Source organism: Phoca vitulina, unplaced genomic scaffold (assembly GCF_004348235.1).
Source record: "Phoca vitulina isolate PV1807 unplaced genomic scaffold, GSC_HSeal_1.0 scaffold32, whole genome shotgun sequence".
NCBI lineage: Eukaryota > Metazoa > Chordata > Mammalia > Carnivora > Phocidae > Phoca > Phoca vitulina.
Genome location: NW_022589735.1, coordinates 14901679 through 14909639, shown reverse-complemented (window position 1 = coordinate 14909639; position 7961 = coordinate 14901679).

The following is a 7961-nucleotide window of genomic DNA, read 5'->3' as shown; positions in this document are numbered from 1 at the left end:
TAACTTTTTTATTTTTAAAATTGTTTGAGTCTCTGTCTTTATGTGAAAACAGACAATGACTAAATGGTATTTGCTGTATGGAATTTCAAAGGTGATTATTTTGTGAACTTATTGAAATTAATTTTAGGGAAGCGATGATAATGGAAGCTGGTTGCTATGGATTAAAAAATGGATGTGAGGTGGGGAACTGGAGATAGCTTTTGTAGACAACTCTTCTAAAATATAGGACTCTGGGGGTGCCTGGGTGGCTCTGTCGGTTCAGCGTCTGACTCTTGATTTCAGCTCATGATCTCAGGGTCGTGAGATCGGCCCCGCATCAGGCTCTGTGCTCAGTGGGGAGTCTGCTTGAAGATTCTCTCCTACTGCCCATCCCTTCCCCCGCTCTCTTGCTCTCTCTCTTTCTCAAATAAATAAATAAATCTTAAAAAAATAAAATATAGGACTCTGATGAAGAGCAGAACAATATGCTTATTAAAGTCTTAATAGAGTGGGGTTTGTGTGTGTGTGTGTTTGTGTGTAAGGTGGTGGAGATGTGAGCATGTTTATATGCTGACAAGAAGTCAAAGGCACACTAGTTCCTCAAAAAGATTGGTTTCTTTCATGCCTACATTCCCGGTTTTCCTGACACTCCCAGACATTTCTCAACTCCGGGGGAAGACATAGTTTAGGTTCTTGTTGGGACCCTCTTCTACCCATTCATAACTTCCTTGTCTGCTGACTAAATAGACTGTAGCTCTGGATGGCAGGATGTAGCCTCTCCCTGCCCCCGCCCCCCCTCAGGAAGCAACTTCCTGTTATCCATGTGGGCGGTCCAGGATTGTCTCCCATCTATTCTTCAGTCACTGTACTGGCTGTACTCATTGTCTTCAGCACTGTCTCCTGGATCCATCCCTGCAGCTTCTCCTTGGGGCTCAGCTCACTTTGCCAGTGTCCCTGCTTAGAACAGGTTTTTGCTAAAGGCTTAGGGGAGAGTAAAAAAGCCATACCACATAGATAGAAAATGTTTTTCAATTGCAATATTATTCTTGGAAATTTACCTACAATTCTTGCACAGTGATGCCCCTCCGGGTACCCTGGCTCTCTGCTATGCTGTGGGCTTCCACCTTCTTGACCCTTCTTCCAGTTTCCTCTTTCAGGGTCCCAGCTCCTTTCTCAATGCACAGGTGGATAACTCCAAGTTCTCTCTTACTTCATTACACAGAGTAATTTAAGTCCTTTTCCCCCCTAAACTTTGTCCATATATAGCGGGCCCATACTTCAGATGTTACCAAGTTGTTAAGGTAGTTTTCTAAAAAAAAGCAACACTTGTTTCTCTTAGAGGAGTACTGTAGTCTTTTCAGCCAAGTGATTGAAATGACAGACACAGTTTATAATATTTATATATCTATTCCTTCTTCCTTCCTTCCTTCCGTTCTTTTATTCTTTCTTTCATTATATCTATCATCTATCTATCTTTCTATTTATCTTGAAAACACTAGATAGGGATACCAAAGAAGGAAGTCTTCCCTGTTGCATACTTGCTATTAAAATTTACTTTTATTAATGTGGATCATCTGAGACAATATACTTAGAAACCTCAAAAGCATATGCATATAAAATCAGCATTTAGTTTTAGAATTATTGCATAATTATCTGACTTCTTCAAATTAGATAAATTGCAAATGTGGCTATTCATTGTTTTCTCCTATATATTTTTAAAGTGAAAAGGCAAGCTAGCCCTTCTCCCATCCCCAGTAATTCCACACTGAAGTTAAAACAATGAGACTTATATGGTCAAAGTCTGAAATTTCACTCGAGAGGAAAAGCATATTGAAGGTTTACTAAGTTGGAAAACTATTGTTTGCAAGTATCTAAGCACAATTTTCAAAGTGTAGGATTATTTTAGCACAGTTGACTATTGAAATTGCCTGTAGAAGAGAGGGGTATTATGGTGGGAAATTTGGGGCACGGTGAATATTTTTAGGTGGCAAATGATATTGGCTTTCTTGCAGAGTTTTCCGATAACAGAAGATGAGGAAGCAGAGGGGTAGAATTCCAGCTCCCGGTACCTGTGGGCTTCTCACTGTGCTGGAAACATACCTTCCACTGGAGGCAGATGGGAACATAAGCTTAGGTGAATTTGGTCAAACAACTGGCTCTTTCTATGGGAGGACAGTTCAGTTTGATGTTACTCGTGGTGCATGATATTTTTAGACAAACCAGACACAGAATCTTATAAACAATAATGAATAACAGTGTGTATAAATTAACCATCTTTATATTTTATGATCTGACCAAGAAGAAAGTTACACAGTTTTATGTAACTTTTCTTATTTATTCAAAAATTGAGGCTTCCCTTTCTATCCAGCTGCTTGGTTCTTAGAATTGAATGAATTCTGAGAAATTTCAATGAAACAGATTGATTTTGAGTAAATATTATAAATGATTTTGTCAAAAGAGTATCAAAGTGCACTCTGGCACTGAGTGCATCATTTTTAAACAACTTTATGTTGATATTTATTTTTAAAGGGACACGTCTTTGGCAATTTTCTTGAATTGTTACAAATCTGTTCACACAGGTAGACATTACATAGATATGTTGATTAAACTGTGTTCTAAGGTTTCCTGAAATGCTCCTGGCTAAGTTTTCCATTTTTTGATCACGTATTGCCATTTTATTCTTTTGTGGGTTTTTGTTTTTTGTTTTTGTTTTTTTTTTTGAGTAGAATTGACACACAACATTACATTGGTTTCAGGTGTACAATTTAGTGATTTGACATGTTTCTACATTATGCTCTGGCCACCACAAGTGTAGCTACTGTCTGATTACAGTATCATGATTACAATATGATTACATGATTACAATATCCTTGACTGCATGACCACTTTATTGTTGGTATGGTTCTAACACCTTTATTTTCTCAGTTTGACTCATGGAAATGTAGACAAAAGCAGGGGAGTGAAGGCACTATGAGCCATGTACCTCTCCAAACACAGCCTGCCTCACCTTCCAACCATTTTTTCAGAAAAGGAATTTATTGCTATTACAGTCAGTCCTAAAGCTAAGTTGGGATATCAGATGCTTTGGTATCCGCATGTCTAAATAATAGTAATTATTTTGCTTCTCACTTTCTCTAATGTAATTTGGTTGTGAGAGCTAATGGTATTTCTGTTTTATTCCACAGTAAGTATCACTTTCACTAAATCACTAGGGCTGGGTCCTACAGTTATAAGAGTATTGATTTTTATGTAAACCAGCAGAAAATGCTAACACATCATATAAAATGTTTGATAGTTTATGGAGGCTTTCCTGATGGCCACTTTGCCTTCCGTCAGGCAGCATAAAGATTGGAGATACTGGTCAGGGGTGGGTTGAATGGGCAGCTGGAGAAGGAAGGGGTTATGACACATGCCTTGACATTCATTCATGCTAAATAAGAAGCTAGGTCATAGTCACAATTCGAAAGAATGGCAGAAATACTCTGCAGATTAAATGATTAGTTAGGGGCTTGTGTTCCTAGATTATATGATTTAGTGTCTATGCATTGGGTTTTATTATACACAATGTACTTGAAAAAGTCAACCAATAAAAAGAAAACATAGAATAACTTATTCTACGTTTGGCCGTGGCTTCTGTTTCATTAAGCCTAGTAACTTTAAAAACACAGAAGCACGAGAGTTCAAATGAAGAAATTAATAGATATGGGGGATGCTGAAATAGTCCTACTATTTTGGAAAATTAAGTTCAGGGTATCTATTGTGAATTCAATAAAACTTTTGGCCTTCAATATGAGATAGCCCATAAATCAATGAAGTTTAAATAGTTCTGCTCTCTTGAACACCTGCTTATCTGTCTTGAGAAAATTCTATAGTGTTTTAACCATCATTTTAGGACATTAAAAAGTAATGCTCACTATTGCAGTACTTGGAGAGGCTATTAAAGTTAAGGGTCTGTCAGCCATTCCATTATAAACCCTGATTTCCAGGAGTTTAATATAACCCAGACATTACATGTAATAAACCCTAATGCAGGAATCTGAAACTTGGCTCATTATTTTCTCTATTTAAAGGCCAATTGCCCCACAAAGACTGTCTCTAGCCATGGCAAATATCTTTAGGATAAGTTATAATTTTAAAAATTTACCAAATACTATTTTTTCCTTCCTGTGATCTTTTATCTCTAAATTAAGAGAAGCCCTCTGAAAGCCAGGCTACGTGTAAAAGAGCCTTTGAATGAATTTAATCTACATCTTTTCAGAGCTCCCCCCAACCCCAGAGTGAACAGAATTGAATGCTTCTTTCCATAGAGAAGAAGTTTTGGGTCCATAAATATGACGTATTTGTTTTCTGTTGTTGCCATAATGAACGACCACAAACTGAGCAGCTTACAGCACTATAGATTTATTTTCATGAGGTTGTGGAAGTCAGAAGCCTGAAATCAGTCTCACTGGCTAAAGTCAAAGATGTCACAATGCTGGTTCCTTCAGAGGCTGTGAGGGGACAATAGGTCTCCCTGTCTCTTTCAGCTTCTAGCAGCTGCCTCTATTCCTTGGCTTAAGGTCCCTCCTTCCATGTTCGAAGTGCATCACTCTGTTCTCTTCTTCCATCGGAGTCATGAGTGGGAAAAAATCTTTGAATAGGCCATGAACTCGTAGGCGTCCTGAGTGGAGCTGCTGAAGGGGAATGAAATGGAAACTTGAGGAGTTGCCATTTGACGGCCTTCGAGAACTTCATACATACCTCATGCACTGGACCTGAACTTCAGTTTTCTTTAGGATTGTGGATTAATTTCAAGAAAAGCCCTCAGAAGGCATTGATATGAATTACCTATTCTGAAATTAGGTTGAGTTTGAGATGCAGTTCAATGTAAATCTGAGTTTCATGTATGTGACCTGCACAGAAAATGACTGCATATAAAAATGACTGATCTAGACCCACCCAGCACTGAGGAGAAAGGAGTATGTTTTGGAGGTATGAAGAAGAGAGATGTGGTGAAGCAGTTCTGTTTTTTGCTCACTGATGGTCTTTACCGGTGGACAGGGTAAGACCTGGCGGTCCACAGCATTGGTGGCTGGCATCACAGACCTGCACCCAAAGCAAGCCAGTGGCTGTTTGATGGGTGCAGGGTGACTAGGAGTAACTAACTGGTAGTGGGAGGAGCTGTTTGGAGGTATGAGTTCCTTGACCTGTTGTATTCCTTTCTCCCTGTCTGTCACAGAATGTATTTTCCCCAAGAAATCATGTTATAAATAAAATTTAAAAAAAGCCTAGGGTCCCAGACCAGCTTGCCAACATTGCTTTGTTCATCCTTGGTGTGGTCAAAATACTTTTTTTTTTTTTTTTTTTTAAGGAATGCAGTGTAAGGATTGTGAGAACACGAGGCAAAGTCAGCAGTGGTAATAGTCAAATGAGGCAATGAAGAAAATCAGCCTGTTCTAAATTAATTTCTACTTCATGATGATTTAAAGGAGGGTGGTTTTGTTAGCTCCTGAGAAGCCATCCACTCTGTATCATTGTTTCTCTGAGTCAAGTATTTTCTAAGTAATGAATAACCAGTTAAAGAACAAACTTTCAGAGGGCCGCCTGGCTGGAAGGAGGGATATCTTTACATCCCTCTGTCAGAGGTTCTCAGGACCAGTCTCAGGCTTCATGATTCACGAGAAGGACTCAGAGAGCTCAGAAAAGCTCTTGTACTTCCATTTGCGGTGTATTACAGAGAAAGGATGCAGCTCAAAATCAGCAAAGGAAAAAAGCCCACGGGCAAAGTTTAGGAAAACCAGTACTAACTTCCAGGGGTGCCCTCCACACGGAGGGGTACAGGGAGTAGCTTAACTCTCCCAGCAATGACGTGTGACAACATGTGTCATGGGTTGCCCTGCAGGCAACCTTACCCGAGCCTTGGTGTCCACGTGTGCTACTAGGGGTCAGTCATATAGCGTATGGCACCTGTGTGACCTCAGCTACTTGGTCTATCTCCTGCCCCCTAGAGGTCAAACTGATATAGCATGGCTGGGGGTCTCCAACACACAAAAACCAGCGTTTGCCGTAAGTCATATGTTGGCAAAAACTATCTGGGCAAACCGATATGGTGCCCGAGGCCTCAGATATGCAAAACGCTCTCCTCAAGCAGGATATTCCAAGGCTCAGAAGACATCTCCTAGGAGCCAGTCCAGGGCCAGTCGTAAGGATTTGCTTCTTTCTGGTATGTGCCGGGCTTGAGCATCCTGGGCCTGCTGAGTTAACCATTTCATGCAGGGTCCCCTTCGATGTACAATTTAGCTGAGGCAGCAGAAGCAGCCATCCATGTACAAGGAAACTTTTGCTGAAAACTTCAGGTGGAGATGGTAGAGAGGGTATACGTAAGGTTACAGTTTTGTTTTTTCCAAAACCAATAAAGGAAGGTCTCCGATGTTAGATCTGGATGTTGGAGGAGAGAAAGGACTCCATTACAGAATGAGCATGGATGTTGAGTGGAGTGTCTCTCACCTCTGCGTTCCACATGCTCCAAGAGGATAAACTATGATGGAACATCTCCAAACAACCACTAAGCAAAAGATATTTTTACCAATGATGCTACCTTTTAGGCCAGTGGTTCTCAACCATGATTGCCTGTTACAATCACCTGGGGGGTGGGTTTGAAATATCAATGCCTGGGAAGCATCTTCAGGGCTTCTGGTTCACCTGTAGGATATGACTTGGGAACTGGTATTTAAAATTGTTCCTAAGGTGACTTGAAATGTGGCTGAAGACCATACAATTGATCAAAGGGGAGAGAATTGGGAAACCTGTGATCTTCACAAGCCAGTGACCGTCAGCCCTGATTGCACATTCGACCTGTCAAGGGCAGAGGAACAGGTCATAAAAAGACTGACTCCCTTGCTCTACTCTCAGAGATCCTGGTTCAGTTGGTCTGGGGGAATCGTGCATCCAATGCACAGTCAAGGTTGAGAACTATTGCTCCCAACAATTTGTGTCCCTCTGGCCTCTCTTTATCCTGTTCACTTGAATGCAGTATCATCTGATTCAGTTACAAAAAACAAGTCACAATCTTTGGGAATCTCAGGGAAGGAAGAGTGCACACATTAGGTACACATGGTCTCCATGGAGGTGATATTTCTTCTAAGATAGGAATGATACAGTAAAGCCAGTTATGGGAAGACCTACAAGAGGGCCAACCATGCAGAATCTATGACTGATGCAAAGGAGGTGAGAGAGATTGTTGCCATCAATGAATAGAAAAGACATTGTGGTTCAAGCATGGCCAGTGAGGTTAAGAGGTGGGACACGCTGAAGTTGGGAAGGAAATTAGTCCCTAGATCACGCAGGGTCTTGTAGGCCATTCTAAGGATTTCAGAATTTATTCTCAGCTTAATGGGAAGCATTGAAAGATTTAGGGTTTGGAGTAACATGATTTGTATTTTGAAAAGATCTTTCTGTCTGTGATGTGGGTAGTAGACAGATTGTAGAGGGCAAGAGTGAAAGTCCGAACACAAGTCAGAGAGCCTTTGTCATGGTCTGAGCAGAAATAAGGGTGGCTTGGACCAGGATGGGGCTAGAAGGGATGGAAGGAAGCAAAGGGAATCTAGACAGACTCTGGAAACATAGGACCAAAGTTACAGAGGTGATGAGCATGGGGTATATCAAAAGGGAAGAATCAAGCCTGCTTAAGCACTTTTGGGAATTGTGCACCTGGAGATAATGTGGGGGGGGGGGGAGGGTGAATAGTCTGGGGCCACGGAATCAAGAATTTCTTTTCTTTTTTTTTTTTTTTTTTAATCTTATTTTATTATGTTAGTCACCATACAATACATCATTAGTTTTTGATGTAGTGATCCATAATTCATTGTTTTCGTATAACACCCAGTGCTCCATGCAGTACGTGCCCTCCTTAATACCCATCACCAGGCTAACCCATCCCCCCACCCCCTCCCCTCTAAAACCCTCAGTTTGTTTCTCAGAGTCTATAGTCTCTCATGGTTCAT